Source organism: Bos indicus, chromosome 4 (genome assembly GCF_029378745.1).
Source record: "Bos indicus isolate NIAB-ARS_2022 breed Sahiwal x Tharparkar chromosome 4, NIAB-ARS_B.indTharparkar_mat_pri_1.0, whole genome shotgun sequence".
Classification (NCBI taxonomy): Eukaryota; Metazoa; Chordata; class Mammalia; order Artiodactyla; family Bovidae; genus Bos; species Bos indicus.
Window position 1 is genome coordinate 71,407,089 of NC_091763.1, and position 17,808 is coordinate 71,424,896.

General features: G+C 43.4%; 1 protein-coding gene across 1 annotated transcript in view; it reads left to right on the forward strand.

The window, feature by feature from the left end:
* Positions 1-9,629: 9,629 nt before the first annotated feature.
* Positions 9,630-17,808, forward strand: part of GSDME (gasdermin E) — a 75,679-nt gene continuing 67,500 nt past the window's right edge. Inside the window, exon 1 of the mRNA XM_019968869.2 lies at positions 9,630-9,863. The gene's annotated coding sequence lies outside the window, so the exon portion shown is untranslated. The remainder of the gene's footprint in view (positions 9,864-17,808) is intronic.

A 17,808-nucleotide genomic window follows, 5' to 3' on the forward strand; every position in this document is an offset into this window, starting at 1 on the left:
TGGTGAGGAGAAAGTGATGAGAAATGTAATCTAGAGAGATTTCAAAGATGTCTGGACTTCCCTGAATCCTTTGCTGCAAGGTCTTGATCAAAGGCTAATCTTTCCAGAACACATTTCCTGATAACCTTCCCTCCCAAGTCAAAATCACCAGGTTCTTTTTAAGTTTTTTTCACAGATCATTCCTCTAATAGTTGTGAGCCAGGTCAGCGAATGCCTTTATTTAGGCACATAGCAGGCAGTTAGTGATGTTTGAAAAAGAAATGGAATTCCAAGGACCCTAAAACTAATGATAGTTACCATTTTGAAGTATCTGCTGGGTGCCAAATGAATCGCAGTCACCATATGAGTTAAGTGTTATCGTCACCACTTTCCAGATAAGAAAACTGAGGCTTAGAGGAGGAGTATCAAAGTAAGACCAAGCAAGAGGCAAAGATGGGACCCAAACTTAGTGATGTGCTAACTCCAAATCATGAAACCATCCAGTCTTAATCAACCACCTAAGTGACACTGAAATTTGCTCATTTGGTTGGTTTTGGTGTGTGTATTAGTCAGGGTTATATAACAATATATCTATCATATAGAGATAGATCTGTATAGATATATAAAATTTTCTGGGACCATTTTTTCTGTATATCTATATAGATATACAGAGATATAGCCTATTGGTTTTGTTTGGTGCTATATACAGATACATAGATTATATCTTTGTACAAGGAGGTTTATTATAGAAATTGGCTCACATGATTTATGGAGGCTGCAGGTCCCAAAATGTGCCATCTATGATCTGGAAAACCGGGGAGGTCAGTGGTACAGTTCAGTCTGAAGGTTGGAGAACCAGGAGCATCGCTATCCAAGGGCAGAAGAAGATGGATGTCCCAACTCAGGCAGTGAGAGTAAATTCCCCTTCCTCTATCTTCATGTTCTGTTCAGGCCCTCAAGAGACTGGATGATGCCCCCCCCCCCCCCCCAACACACACACACTAGGGAGGGTGATCTTCCTTTCTCAGTCTACAGGTTCAAATGCTAATCTATTTCCAGAAAATCCTCACACCCAGGACAATGTTTTAACAGATATCTGGGCATCCCTTAACCCAGTCAAGTGGACACATAAAATTAACCATCACAGCATTGATGTTTTTATTATTTTTAATATGAGAACATTAGCAGAGGAAGATGGATTTACCCTCAGAAAGCAAGCCTACCTGAATTCTGAAGTCCCTGTGTATCCATTTCCTACTGGCTGTCTAGATTCCTCAGAGAAACCCAACCTTGCAGGGAGATGACAGGTAATCTGAGGTTGCGGGGGACAGGGAGGTGGGGAAAGAAGCTTGAAGATTTCAAAGTATGCTAGTAGAAAATAAAATCTACTTCTACCAACAGTTTGAAAGAAAGTAAAATCATTCATAGTGTCAAAGATGCCCAGAGGGTGGCAGGGGCTGAACTTCTGAAGCTGTTCTCTCATCATTCAGACTGACAAATTTATTGTACTGGCCCTTCTAGCAAACAATCAAGATGGAATCAGATGCCAAGATAATTTTTCCTTGCCAAATTGTTTTTTCCCATTGCAATTAGCATTTTTAAGGACCTCATCAAATAGCCAATGTGTATTCAATTCCCTCTCTCCGTCTCCAATTAAAATTCAGCTAAGAAGTTGTATCAGTAATAATTGTTAAAGATAAAATACCACCCTTACCCACTCTATCATATTTCTCCATGTTTTCTTAAATATCCTTTAAACCAGGCATAGGATTTTAAAAGGTTTATTTTCTTCTTAGTATGCATTATATAATCTGAAAGTAAATTATTTAAACTAAAAGCAGTTCAGCGGTTTGGGTTGCCCTCATTTAGATTCTTTATAAAATCTTTGAGCTTGTCCTATACCTATTTGTCCTCCAAAAGCATTTTGAAGCTGAGCCTGCTGCTGCTTTCAGAACCCCATTTCCTCCTTTTATCCTGGGCACAAGGTCTACATCTTTCTGCCTCCCTTGCAATGAGGGGGGCCATGTGGTTGATTTATGGGTGGAGGTGGGTACACAGGCAAAGTGCCAGGTCCATGAAAGTCTCTCATGAGAGAGTCTCTAGGTTATTTCCTTCTCAGCCTGCTGAAATTACCCATGCCCAACACCTTGGCAGCCCTGAGCTGCGAATAGCAGAACCTCAACCAGGCTGCTTCCTGAAGGAACAGAGGGTACCCTTCTCCATCCCTACTTCACACACTCTGGAACTACCCTAGATTGTTCACTGAGAAAAAATGAACTGCTACGGTGTTTGAGCCATTATAATTCAGGGTTTTATCAGTTTGAGCAGGTAGCTTACTCTGACTAGTTGCCTTTTCCTTGACTGGGCTAGCTTTCCTCCTCCACCATGCTACATGCTCCAGCCAAGCCGTCCCATGGCATCTGATCATGGAACTTCCCAAACTTCCTCCTTATTGTCTGTCTGCCTTCCCAGACAGACTCTCAAGCTCTATGAAGTCATGGACCATATTTCCCTCGCTCTCCAGTATATCTTCAGTTTCTCATATAGTGCTTGGTACATGCATGTATATGTGCTCTTCAGTCCTGTCCAACTCTTATCAACCCCAGGGACTGTAGCCTGCCAGGCTCCTCTGACCATGGGATTCTCTAGGCAAGAATACTGGAGTGGGTTGCCATTTCCTTCTTCGGGGATGTTACCGACCCAGGGATCTAACCCATGTCTCCTGCATTGGCAAGTGGATTCTTTACTGCTGAGCCATTGGGAGTAGACCCTTAATAGTGAAGTGAAAGTCGCTCAGTAGTGTCCGACTCTTTGTGACCCCATGGACTGCAGGGAGCTGCCTGTGAGAATGGGGTCCTTTGTCTGAAGGACACAGCTCTGGGAGCTGCCTCAGTCCTTGAGTGTTTGCTTGCAAACATAGCTCTCTGTCCCGCCACCCCAGAGATTAGGCACTTATTTACTGCAGACACCTGGAGTTCTGGACAAACTTCTCACACACAGGGAAATGTTATCTGGTGTAAGAAATAATAACAGGGTGCCATTTCCATGCTCTCAAGATTTCTTGTGACTCTTTCTAAGATGTATAGGTCAACAAAGAAAATGTTAACTGTCTTGTCTTTCTCACGCTCTCCTGTATAAATATAAGATGCTGAATAAAGTCGTGGTCAGATTGCTTCCCTTTGTGGAGACGTGTCTGAACCTCTCGACCCCATCTTTGTTGTAGTATTCCTTTCCTGTAGTTTTCTTTCTCAGCTGCGCTGTGCACGTTCTCGGGACCTGATCAACTTTGCCGGCTGGCACCCGCAATGGACTATACAGTCCATGGAATTCTCCAGGCCAGAATACTGGAGTGGGTAGCCTTTCCTTTCTCCAGGGGATCTTCCCAACCCAGGGATCGAACCAGGTCTCCCACATTGCAGGTGGATTCTTTACCAGCTGAGCCACAAAGGAAGCCCAGGAATAATGGAGTGGGTAGAAGATCCCTTCTCCAGTGGATCTTCCCAACCCAGGAATCAAACCAGGGTCTCCTGCATTGCAGGCAAATTCCTTACCAACTGAGCTATCAGGGAAGCCCTGATCCTTAATAAATATTTGTTAAATTAACAAGATGTTGGATGCATGGACTTTGCTTTTCTCTATGCTGGGTATAGCAAACTTGGATGCTGAATAATCTTTAAGAATAATGGTAATGGAATGAGAAGAATGTGTTTGGCTATAAATTGTGGTATTTCTGGAAGTTTCTAGAAACCTGACCTCTTGTGGATGACTACCAGTCTTCATTGCAAATCTCCTTTATGCTGCTGATGATATGTTTTTCTACATGAACAGAAAACATAGGATTTTTAAAAAACTGTATTTAATGGCATTCTCTTTCATAAAAATTAGTAGAATAAAGGTATCTGGAAACTCTTTGCTCTTTTTCCCAGTAAGAGGTAGAGTATAATTCCCCTGTCTTTGAATCTAGGCTTGTTTCAATACTAGAATGCTGTGGAAGTTACATTCTAGGTTTTCAGGGACCAACTCATAGGACTTATAGCTCCTGCTTTGTTTCTTGGAAAACTTGGTTTTTGGAGCCCCAAAGCCTTCACATAAGAAGTCTGACTCCCCCGAGATCACCATGATAAAGAGGCCACATGTAATGTGTGTGGTTGAGACTACCTTCTAGACCTCCCTGCCAAGGCAATAGACATTTGGGTGAAATCATCCATCCTGGACTTCCAGACGAGGCTATTCTCTAGCTAAATTTTGATGAATGATCCTAGCCAATGCAACATGGTATTGAAAAATCATTAAGATAAGCCCTCACCTGAAATTCATGAGATGTGATAAGACGATTGTTGTTTCAGCCCACTAAGTTTTAGGGTAATTTATAGTGCGATAGATCAGATCAGCTCAGTCATGTCCGACTCTTTGCCACCCCATGAATTGCAGCACGCCAGGCCTCCCTGCCCATCACCGACTCCCGGAGTTCACTCAGACTCATGTCCATCGAGTCAGTGATGCCATCCAGCCATCTCATCCTCTGTCGTCCCCTTCTCCTCCTGCCCTCAATCCCTCCCAGCATCAGAGTCTTTTCCAATGAGTCAACTGTTCGCATGAGGTGGCCAAAGTACTGGAGTTTCAGCTTGAGCATCATTCCTTCCAAAGAAATCCCAGGGCTGATCTCCTTCATAATGGACTGGTTGGATCTCCTTGCAGTCCAAGGGACTCTCAAGAGTCTTTAACAACAGCAAATTATTTTATTTCCATATTTGCCCAATAACATTTGCTTCAGTTCAGTTCAGTTGCTCAGATGTGTCTGACTGTTTGCCACCCCATGGATTGCAGCATGCCAGGCCTCCCTGTCCATCATCAACTCCTGGAGTTTACTCAAACTCATGTCCATTGAGTCAGTGATGCCATCCAACCATCTCATCCTTTGCTATCCCCTTCTTCTCCCATCTTCAATCATTCCCAACATCAGCGTCTTTTCAAGTGAGTCAGTTCTTCACATCAGGTGACCAAAGTATTGAAGTTTCAGCTTCAGCATCAGTCCTTCCAATGAACACTCAGGACTGATCTCCTTTAGGATGGACTGGTTGGATCTCCTTGCAGTCCAAGGGACTCTCAAGAGTCTTCTCCAACACCACAGTTCAAAAGCATCAATTCTTCAGCACTCAGCTTTCTTTGTAGTCCAACTCTCACATCCATACATGACTACTGGAAAAACCATAGCCTTGACTAGATGGACCTTTGTTGGCAAAGTAATGTCTCTGCTTTTGAATATGCTATCTAGGTTGGTCATAACTTTCCTTCCAAGGAGTAATCCTCTTTTAATTTCATGGCTGCAGTCACCATCTGCAGTGATTTTGGAGCCCCCCAAAATAAAGTCAGCCACTGTTTCCCCATCTATTTGCCATGAAGTGATGGGACCAGATGCCATGATCTTCGTTTTCTGAATGTTGAGTTTTAAGCCAACTTTTTTACTCTCTTTCACTTTCATCAAGAGGCTCTTTAGGTCTTCTTCACTTTCTACCATAAGGGTGGTGTCATCTGCATATCTGAGGTTATTGATATTTCTCCCGGTAGTCTTGATTCCAGCTTGTGCTTCATTGAGTTCAGCATTTCTCATGATGTACTCTGCATGTAAGTTTAATAAGCAGGGTGACAATATACAGCCTTGATATACTCCTTTTACTATTTGAAACCAGTCGGTTGTTCCATGTCCAGTTCTAATTGTTGCTTCCTGACCTGCATATAGGTTTCTCAAGAGGCAGGTCAGGTGGTCTGGTATTCCCATCTCTTAAAGAATTTTCCACAGTTGATTGTGATCCACACAGTCAAAGGCTTTGGCATAGTCAATAAAGCAGAAATAGATGCTTTTCTGGAACTCTCTTGCTTTTTTGATGATCCAACATGTTGGCAATTTGATCTCTGGTTCCACTGCCTTTTCTAAATCCAGCTTGAACATCTGGAAGTTCATGGTTCATGTATTGTTGAAGCCTGGCTTGGAGAATTTTGAGAATTACTTTGCTAGCGTGTGAGATGAGTGCAATTGTGCAGTAGTTTGAGCATTCTTTGGCATTGCCTTTCTTGGGGATTGGAATGAAAAGTGACCTTTTCCAGTCCTGTGGCCACTGCAGAGTTTTCCAAATTTGCTGGCATATTGAGTGCAGCACTTTCATAGAATCATCTTTTAGGATTTGAAATAGCTCCACTGGAATTCCATCACCTCCACTAGCTTTGTTTGTAGTGATGCTTCCTAAGGCCCACTTGACTTTGCATTCCAGGATGAGTGATCACACTCACTTCACATTCTAGGTAAGTTCTCACACCATTTTGATTATCTGGGTCATGAAGATCTTTTTTGTATAGTTCTTCCATGTATTCTTGCCACCTCTTTTTAATATCTTCTGCTTCTGTTAGGTCCATACCATTTCTGTCTTTTATTGTGCCCATCTTTGCATGAAATGTTCCCTTGGTGTCTCTAATTTTTCTCGAAGTAGTCTTTCCCATTCTATTGTTTTCCTCTATTTCTTTGCACTGCATTGAGACTTTAAATTTGGGCAATTTTGGTTGATCATTTGCTAACCACCAAGTAAACTTTAGTTCTTGTATGTTTCTGTACCTTGCAATTGAACAAGAGATGGTTTGGGGCACTGAAAGAAATGGGCTGTTAATTCTGGGCCATATTTAACCTATCTTAGAATAGTAATTGGTAATATGCATTGGCAATGTAGTCTCAAGTCAAAACAAAACAAAACACACACTTTGGGGACTCAGGGAAATAAGTTAAATTGGTTTAAAAATATATATATCAATGTATGCCAAATTTTATTTTAATTTATGTTAGAAGCTATGTTCCTCTGCAAAGCAGTCAATATGGTAAAAGACAAAATTATACATAGGTAAAAATTTTAGGCTCAATTTGTTTATTTATTAACTTTTTATTTTGTATTGGGTACCTGATGTGAACAGCAGACTCGTTGGAAAAGACCCTGATGCTAGGAAACATTGAGGCAGGAGGAGTAGGGGGCAACAGAGGATGAGATCGTTTGATGGTATCACCGACTCAATAGATATGAGTTTGAGCAAATTCTGGGAGATAGTGAAGGACAGCAAAACTGGGTATGCTGCAGTTCATAGGGTCTCAAAGAGTTGGACCTGACTGAGTAACTGAACAACAAGAAATGGTCGATTAACAACATTGTGAGTTTCAGGTGAACAGTGAAGGGACTCAGACATACATATATATATAGGTATCCCTTGACCTCCAAACTCCCCTCCCATCCACATAACATTGAGCAGAGTTCCATGCTATGCTTAATTTAAAAGTGACATTAACTGAAAAGTAATTAATAAAGGAAAGGAAATGAACTTTTTTTTAGGGCCTACTATGTGCCAAGTGCTTATCATACATTTTTAAAAATCTCATGATAACACTACAGGTAATTTGTAAATGTGAAATTAAAAATTTGCTTAAGATCACTCAGTTGGTAAGTGGTAGGCTGGATTTGACCAAATCTAACTGGTTCAAAGCCTGTGTGTGTTCTTTCTCCTCCATGGAGGCTATTTATCTAAAAGAGTGCAGGTCTCTCCAAATGTAGCTCTCAAAGAACTTGGAAGTAATTAAGGTGGAGGTGGTTTGTTAGCATGTATATTTATGAAATATACCCCAGTAAAACATTTTATCGATTTTTGCCCACCTTTACAAGTTGCTTATTCAGTAAGGATCTGGGAGAAAGAGTAGGAAATACACAACACCCCATGGATGTATTTCAGAAGTTCTGTAACTTGAAACACAGCTTATAGAGTGAATCTTATTAAAAGCACTTTCCATCACTATGACTACCCCAATTTATCTCCTGCAAGATTCTGTTATAGCTTCATTTTCTTAATGGGATGTATCTACAATGGGGTGAGAGGATTGGGGTTGGATGTTTTCTTTCTATTCATTTTTTCCCTAGTTGGGCTAAAATTCCCATCTTGCATTTGTCTGTCTGAAATCTTCAAATACTTTAATAATAATATTAATAAATACAACTGTTCAAAAAAAAATACAACAGAAAAGTTGAGACTCTCAGTTTGGGCTAATCCCAACCATCTGGGACAGGATAAGTAGCCATGGGGAATGGGGTGGGGGTACTTTCTTAAACACAATTCATCCCCCTCTCCCAATACTTACATGTTCAAACACTGCTTGATGGACTGACTCTTGTGTTTCTTATTTTCAGAAGAGTCAGCACTGTCCAGTGGTTTTAAAGCTCAGATAGTGTTGTTACTGAACCAAATTTGGGTTCCTTCACTAGTGTGCAGTGAAACCAATCTACTGACATTGGGTTGTATGAAGGAAAATGCAGTATTTATTTCAGGGCACACCAAGCAGCCAAAGTCCCTGAGTTCAACAAAAAACTTCAGCAAAGCATTTTTAAAATCCAGGTGAGGGAGGGGTGTCCCAGGGTATGTGATCAGCCCGTGCATAGTACTCTGATAGGTTGATGGTGAGCTAACGGTGTCATCACAGTGGTTAACAGTATGGATCCTTAGTAGCTAGTAGGTCTGGTCATGGTCATCAAGTAGTTAATTTCTTCCACTTGGTGGTGGTTTTAGCATATGTAAAACAACTCAGGAAATGTACATCAGATACTATCATTTCCCTACTGCTGAGAGGAGCTGCTACAGCAGAGGATATGGGGGCAGGCCCCAAAGGATCATTTTTCAGTAGGATGGGCTTCCCATTCTTTGCTTCAATTTATTCATTTGTAACTTGGACTTCCAACCAGTTGCTGTGAGGGGTAAATGAATCAGTCAATGCATGTGAGGTACTTAAAACCATGCTTGGTGACAGTAATTGGAAAGTGCTATATAAATACTAGCTGCTAATCTCATACTATCTTCCTCAAGCATTTACTTGAAAGGCAGGGGACAGGATAAAAAAGAAAGGGAAGACTTTGAAGACATTGAGCAATTTGCACAAAAAGCTCCTGTACTCAATTACAGGTGGTTACCTATCTAGGCAGAGGACTGGCTTCTTGGTGGGAACTTCACTAACATACAACTTACAATGATGTTCTTGAGGTTAATGGCCAAGGTCAGGAGACAATAATCTCTATAAAAAGCCAGTGCAATTTTATGAGGACAGAGAAACAACAGCATGGATACAAAGTTTCTTGACAGGAGCAAGACAGTGATTTTTTTTCTTCCAAACTCTCTAATCAGTGTGGCCAGGCAGAGGACAAAAAGGGTACTTCTCTCTTGATCATTTCTATTCATTCATTCGTCCAACAACCATTACTTCATTGTTCACCTACCCTGTGCCAAGCAAAGCAGAGTGAGACCTCGCAGTCTAGTTGGAGAAATGAACAAGAGGATGCATTAATTAACTCAGTTACTATCATCCATCAGGTACTGTGCTAGGTGTGGGGTATAGTGAACAAAACAGACAAAATCTCCCCCCACACCCACCCCTTGCACTTGTGGAGCTGGCATTCTAGGGAAAGACAATGCTTGAAGTAAGTATGAAATCCTAAAAATAAAGCATGCAAGGAACTAGGGCGTGTTCCTGTAGGGTGGTGGACTGGCTGTGCTTTTAATTGGAATAGTCACGGACAGTTATACTGATAAGGAGGTGGGGTAACTCAGGATATGCCCAGAGCATATGGGAGCCCAAGGGGAAGCCCCGTGTCTCTCCATGCCCTGCTGAGGGCAGCCTCAGAACTCAACACTCTCCAGTGCCAGTTCTGGAGCTCACTCCTCCCGCCGCCTCGCCGGGCTCCAAGGGGCGGGGACCGAGCAAAGGTCCCGCCGCCCGCCCTCTTCCCTCGCGATCCCCCGCCTCGACTCGGCCCGGCCCGGCCCGAGGGCTCCTCCGACTCGACCGGCTCGGGGCCCGAGGCAGCTGCGAGGTAAGTCCGGTGTCTGGGCTCGGCTCTGTTCGGGATCCGGCTTTGACCTTGGGGAGCCGAGCCCGCGCGGCCCTTTCTCTCTGGGACACCCTCCGGTGTGCCCCTTAGTCCTAAGGGGGACGAATGGGTGGGTTGCCCGCAACTGGACCGCCGGCCCCATGGCGTCCCCCCTCTCCCCCGTTTCCAGCCCCCGTCCCCCCACCCCACCCCTTTCCCATCCCATCCCCTCTCCTCTCCTCCTCCACTCCATTGCCACTTCCTTCTCTGGCTTTTGCTAGGGCAGCGGGTACCCACTGCCCGCCTTCTTCGCGCCCCCTCCCCATTCCTTCTTTCTTTGTCTTCCGGTTTCTCCTGGCTAGGCTGTAGATGGCCGCGTGCGGGGGCGCGTGTGCGCGGGGAAGGAAGGCGGGGGCGGCGTGGAATTCTCTCTCCTGCCTGGACCGAGTCCCCATCCCTGGCGTCGGGGATCCTGGGCCCCGAGGTTACGGAGGAGGAGGAGGAGGAGGCCAGGCCCCGCCCGGTAGTTCTCAGCCTAGATGGGATGACATCACCGCGCTCACCGGGCCTCCACGTGCGGACCCGGACCGCTTCCCCTCTGCACCTGACCAGGTTCTAAGACCAGGGTCGTCTTAGAACGGCGTGGGTTCTAGCGGGTTTGGAAAAACCCTCTCACTGAGATTCTACTCAGTTCAGAGGACTGGTGAGAAGGAGGGATGCGTTGGGATTGATGGATGCCTTTAAGAGGCAAATAGACAAACTAGTTGAAGTGGAATGAAAAGTGCTGCGGAATCAGAGAACAGCTGAAGAAGTGTAGAGTAAATTAATCGTTTTCCAAAGCCACCACCAATGAGCTCTTTTCATAAACGAAAACCTCCGGGAAAAGATGAGGCCAGACAATTAGATCTGAGAAATACCGCCCAAGCCCTCAGAAGCTCCTTAGGTTTTCCAGAAGTGCTTTTGTTTTTCTTTTTGAACCCGCAAGGAGAACCAGTGGGTTCTTTACTTAATCAGTCTCCAGTTATTTGTTCCACTTCCCCCAAACCTTTGCTGACTCACCCTCCTTTTACAAGCTCATGCGTGCCCTGTGACCACCTTTTTTTTTTTTTTAATTTCAGATTTTTAGTTTAGAAAGAAATGATAGAGTTCCTTGTCTTTAATTTGCTGCTGCTGCTAAGTCGCTTCAGTCGTGTCCGACTCTGTGCGACCCCATAGACGGCAGCCCACCAGGCCCCGCTGTCCCTGGGATTCTCCAGGCAAGAACACTGGAGTGGGTTGCCATTTCCTCCTCCAGTGCATGAAAGTGAAAAGTGAAAGTGAAGTCCCTCAGTCGTGTCCGACTCTTAGCGACCCCATGGACTGCAGCCTACCAGGCTCCTCCGTCCATGGGGTTTTTCCAGGCAAGAGTACTGGAGTGGGGTGCCATTGCCTTCTCCCCTTTAATTTGCCTTACTATACAAATGAAGGCACTGGGCTGTAAGCATTGGAAGATATGGAAGAATGACACCTCTATTTAAAGTTAATAGAGTCAATTTCACTTTGTTGTTTAGAAAACTAAAAACAGTTTGAAATGTGCTGAAGTTGTTAAGAGACAATAGTACTAATAGCAGTGTCTTGTTTTCCTAGATAGTGAGGAAATAGCATGTTTTATAGCCATGGTTTTTGCTTCCACCGTAACTGAAGTTTACCCTTTTGAGCACATTTTCTTACTCTACAAAATGAATCATATGTGGTTCAAAAAAAAAAATAAATAAATAAAGCTGACTAGGGTGTCAGCAGAGCAGGTGGTCCAGGACTTAGGCTTGGGAGACAGGTGGACCTCAGTTGGAATCTGGGCTCAGCACTAATTCTCTATTTGAGGTTCACTGCCTTCTAGTCACGGAGAAGGCAATGGCACCCCACTCCAGTACTCTTGCCTGGAAAATCCCATGGATGGAGGAGCCTGGTAGGGTGCCATGGGGTCTCAAAGAGTCAGACACGACTGAGCGACTTCACTTTCATGAACTGGAGAAGGAAATGGCAACCCACTCCAGTGTTCTTGCCTGGAGAATCCCAGGGATGGGGTCGCATAGAGTCGGACACGACTGAAGCAACTTAGCAGCGGCAGCAGCAGCCTTCTAGTCAAAGACCTCTGGGAACAGCAGGTGGAGTTGAAGGGGTTGGGTCAGTTCCTTGCTGAATGAGGGAGGCTTTGCTCCATGGGCAACCCCGGGCTTCTCCATATCTGGGTGTCAGAAAGGAGTTATAGGATTTGGGCTTCTAGGCGATTTGGAGGAGAGTTTAAGGAAATAGGACTTTACTCTGGATTGGATGCTGCCAGAAAGTGTGGGAAATTCTCTGGAGTATCCTTGTAAATCATGTCTGAAAGGAGTGAGGCTAAAACTGCTGTTGACCGAAAACCACAGTTACTTATGTGTCAGGGTTGGTGGGGGTAGTGGGAGTGTTTGGTCATTTTTGTGGTTTGGACAGTGTTCACATTCTGACTGTGGTCAGATAAGACTATAAAAGGTCTTGTTTTGGTCTTGATTTATCATGACCACTGAGTGGCCTTGCCTGATGTTGATGTCCTGTGACATTGTTCGTGCCAGCCAGGAGAATGCCGGGCCAGTGCTGGCAACCCCAGGGCTAGCTGATTGTACCAAGCGAGTTCCTGGATGTCAGGGTTGCTGCTTTTTTTCTTGTGTTCTTGAGCAAATAACATCTTTGACTTTAGTTTCCACTTCTGTAAAATGCAGACAATACCTCCTGAGGGTTGTCGTGGAGATGCAATGAGGAAATATGTAGAAAGGAGTTAGCCAGTACCTGGCACATAGCAGGTACTCAGCATATAGTTACCCCCTCTTTATCTAGTGGATGTTGAGGTTTCTTCCTTAGAATTCAAGCAGAGGCCCATTGATCAACTGGAGCTGCTCTAGAGAAGAATCCTGAATTGGGATGAGGTAGGTTTTTTGCAACTCAAAGATGTGATCATTCCATCACACTGAATCAGTCTTGAGGATGGTCATGAGCGATTGTAGTATCTTCTGATGCCGTCACCATCTTGGCAACTATTTTTTAGATTCTTTGGTCCGAGTTGGCCGTGTGCTCTTCTGACTTTGTGTCGTTGTCTTGCTTTTTTGGTCTCTTCCTTTAATGTCTCTTGTCCAGGAGTCTGAGCTGAGCTTTCATGTCATTACTGCCTTGACTTTGACTCTCTGAGTTCTAATCTGATTCAAGTTGGGCAGACACAGAGGCTGATGAGATGTTTGCTAATGGAATTCTTCAGGCCCAAGTGAGGGAGCCCAGGCTCTTTGGTACAGCTGTAAAGTGCAGTGGAGTTTTAGGCCATGAGCATTTTGACCTTGACCTCTAGGGAGGTCATTTTCATCTTCTTTCAGATTGGAGCATTCTGGAAATTTGAATCTGACGTCTGGCTTCTAGTTGAGGCATTGTCTGTGTCAGGCAGCTTGAGTTCTAGATCTTTTAGTGGACTCTGGGCATATTATTTAATCTTTCCAGGTGGGACAGTTACTTTAGTTGTTTGAGAATCAGACAGCAACTTATTGGCTCCCTATGCCACATGATAAACTGTATTGTGTTAAATTTTTAGCTTATATCTTGGTTCATCTCTCTGATTTATTGAAAGCTTCTAGGAATAAAGAAAAAGCAATAGAAAATAGGCTAAGGACACAAACAGTTAAGAAAAAGATATATAAAAAGGCTGCAAACAAAAGACGCTTGAATTCATTTATATTAAAATGTGTGTTAGTTGCTCAGTTGTGTCCAACTCTGCAACCCCATGGACTATAGCTGGCCAGATTCCTCTGTCCATGGAATTCTCCAGGCAAGAATATTGGAGTGGGTTACCATTCCCTTCTCCAGAGGATCTTTTCAACCCAGGGATTGAACCTGGGTCTCCTGAATTGCAGGCAGATTCTTTACTATCTGCGCCACCAGGGAAGCCTCTTAAATTATATGTTATATTAAAATAACATGACTTAAAACTGTACTGAGATACTATTTCTCACCTATGACTAGCAAAAATACAAAGATTGATAACCTACTCTTGTTGCTGAGACTGATACTTTCATACCTTATTGGTGAAACTGAAAAATGGTACAACCTGTAAATTATCGATGCATTTACCCATTGGTCTAGCACTTCTTGAAATCTCTCTTCAGACACTCTTGCCCAGTGGTCCCTGACCTTTTTGGCACCAGGGACCTATTTTGTGGAAGATAATTTTTCCATGGGCCAGGGGTGGGAGCATGGTTTCCTGATAATTCAAGTGCATTACATTTATAGTCCACTTTATTTTTAATGTAGTGCTGCCACTGATCTGACAGGAGGTACCGGTTCGTGGCCTAAAGGTTGGGGACCCCTTCTCTTGCCCATGTAGGAAGGGGACACACATTCAGTATTTAGTATGGCATTTTTATAGTAATAAAAATTTAGACGTAACCCAAGTGATCAGCAATATGGGACAGGTTAAATAAGCAATGGTACATCTTCGGGAAGGGGTATTATGAACTGTATTATGCAGAGGGTACTCACCATGGAGAGATCTCTAGGATATATTGCCACGTGACAGAAAGCAAGATGCAGAACAGTGTGTACATTCCTTTTATATTTGTATAAAGAAATATGAAGGTGATATACTTGAAGGGGAGAGGGGTGAAAAGGTAGATGGGACCTGGGTAGGGATGGGATTTCTCAGTGTGTATCTTTTCCCATAGTTTAGATTCTTGAGCCATGTAAATGTATTGTGTATTCAAATATAGTAATTAAAAAAAACCCCCAAACCCTCTAACTTTAGCTTCACAAGGAAAATATCCTCAGTTCTTTGATTAAATAAGTCTGAATAAAAACCTCCAAAGCAGTAGTCACTGCTGTTAACTCTTCTTCAAACAACCTACCTTGTCAAGAGGCTATGTTTGATGCTAGATTGAAAAAAAATTAAAAATTAATTTAGGAGTTCCCCTTCTTTATCCTCTAATCCCTCTGGGGAGGAGTGGTGTCATTACTAAGACTTTGCTGCCTATAGCAGATGGGTTTTGTTACTTTTTTTTTAATAGCAAGCCTGATGTATGTTCTTCAGAGACCTGTTTAATCTGAAGTCAAGGTAGTGAACTCCCTTCCTGGTTGCCGCAGGAAAGAATGGAAACCATAGAAATGGAGATCCTGATACCCCCGGTGAACTGACACAGGTTCTGCTGCTACTCTTTTCTTGGGGCAAAGCAGGGTGAAATCCCCCAGGTGACTGAAAGTGAGTGCTAGTCGCTCAGTCATGTCCGACTCTTGGCAACCCCATAGACCATAGCCTGCCAGGCTCCTCTGTCCGTGGAATTCTCCATTGGAAAAGTCTAGTGTTCAACCCAGAGATCAAACACGGGTCTCCTGCATTGCAGGCAGATTCTTTACCGTCTAAGCCACCAGGAAAGTCAGGTCATTGAGGAGACAGTATTTTGTTCAATATTCTTCCCTTGTGTTTGACAAAATTAACTTTGCATCTTATGCTAGACGCACTCTCAGTGGTAGTACTGCCTTACTGTCCCCACCAATCTGCTTCTTCCCAGATCCCTCTTTTGATAACTGGCATCTCCATCTCATCAGCCAAGCCAGGCCTGCGCTGTCTGCAGGCCATGCTGGGGAGTCTCCTTTCTTTCATCAGAAACCTCACATCCAACCAGAGTTCTGGGGAAGCCACCAAACCAGCATTTTTTCTGCCCTTAAGGCACTGATGTAGTTCCTTCCAGCTGATCTCCTATTTCATTTCCAGAAGATCTGTTTAAGTGACTACTCTCATCACACTGCTCCCTATATAACCCCTCTAGTGGCTCCTGCTGCCCTGGCTCTCATCAGGGGAGGTACAGGCCTTCAGGACCAACACTGAGTCTTCCTCATCCTTGTCTTTTGCCCCTCCCTGCTCTAGAACCTGGCAGTCCACTGCAGGAACCAATCCCAGAGTTTGCAGAGCAACTCTAAGTCTGTCAAAGGAGTGGTGATAGGCATAGCTACACAAACCCATGTCTCTTGATCATTACGACCTTGCTGGTCCCAAATCTTAGAAAATCTTCTCCACCTGTCCACCACTTCCTGCAAGTGCTGAGCCTTTATAATTGCTCATCTGCTAGAACCTCCTCTCAGTACTCCTTTGCTGACTTAGGCTCGTTTCTACCTAGCCCACAAAATGCAGCTGTGATGCTGTCTGCTTCATGACAGCTTCTGCGACACTGTGTTTCTCTCCAGCTTGATCGAGATGACTTTTTCTTGGTTCATTCCTTTTCGCAATCTCTGTCAATATCTAGCATAAAACTTAACTGTTTATTTCTCCTTCTGGTCACCAAACTAGTAGCTCATTAAGGTGAGAGGCTGCCTTTTGTGTATGTATCCTGAGTGCTTAAACACAGTACTTGGGTATAGTACATCAGTTCAGTTCAGTCACTCAGTCGTGTCCGACTCTTTGCGACCCCATGAAGTGCAGCATGCCAGGCCTCCCTGTCCATCACCAACTCCCGGAGTTCACTCAAACTCACGTCCATCAAGTCGGTGATGCCATCCAGCCATCTCATCCTCTGTCGTCCCCTTCTCCTCCTGCCCTCAGTCCCTTCCAGCATCAGAGTCTTTTCCAATGAGTCAACTCTTCGCATGAGGTGGCCGAAGTACTGGAGTTTCAGCTTTAGCATGCTTAAGAATAATGACTGATTCAATAAATATTTTGATAAATGAGTTCTCTGATAAAAGAACAGGGTTAGATGGCTATAAAATAATCTAAGAGAAGGTACTTTAGAGAAGAATTAATGATAGTAAAACAAAACGTTTTAATGTTCTTGAGAAGATCCATGGTAAAGAAGGTGGGTTGAACTATTAGTAACTAAACATCCAAGATTATCTCAGCTCTTAAATTCTATAATTGTGTTTTCTATGTGACTTCCAGATACCAGGGGACAAGTATAAATAAAACACAGTTTTTGTGCACTAGACATTTTAACCTTTCTTGTGCATTAGACATTTTAACCTTTGTGGATAGTTATTTCAATTTGTGCGTTTTTTGAATAATAATGGTCATGTATGTGTGCACATATATATTTTGCATATGTACAGCTATGTGCAGTTTATATGTTGTGAATTGTTTATAACCTTTGTCCATGTGTCTCCTACCATTTTTTAATCCTTGATGTACTTTGCAAAGGTTTTTTTAATGTTAAGTATTCTAGTTTTTTGTTAATACAAACTAGAAAATAAGCATTTTCTCAGTTTGCTATTTGTCTTTCTAAAGGCCTAATTCTACAATTGTACAAATATTTGTTTGTCTTTTTTACTTTTATGGTTTCACTTTTCTTTAAAAACCCTCTAATCCACTGAGAATTTGCTCTTGTGTGTGGCATGAGATGGGTCTTCCAAGGTGGTGCTGGTTGGTAAAGAACCCTCCTGCCAACACAGGAGATGCAAGAGACTCAGGTTTGATCCCTGGGTTTGGAAGATCCCCTGGGGGAGGAAATGGCAACCCATTCCAGTATTCTTGCGTGGAGAATCCCATGGATAGAGCAGCCTGGTGGGCTACAGTCTGGGAGGTTGCAGAGTCGGATGTGACTGAAGTGTCTTAGCATGCATGCATGGCATGAGATAGGGATCTGACTTTTTTTTTCCCCCCAGATGTTTAGCCAGTAATTCTAATAGTTTATTGAAAAGTATAGACATCTTCCAGTGAATATAGTACATTTATATCTTCCAATGTGTGTTTCTTTTTTTCCCCTCCAGCTGAAGAGTGACTGGGCTTTTCATTTCTGGGTTTAAAAGTAATAGCTAGTCACTTTACATTTATGGATAAGGGAAATCACACAATGTAAAGAAAAAGCACATTCAACCCTTCAAAGAAGTAGTCTTAAGTAAGATGCACATTTGGGTAGTCAGTATGCTGTTCAACAGATATTCCCAGGTCTCTGCCTTCCCAATACTTGGTATTTCA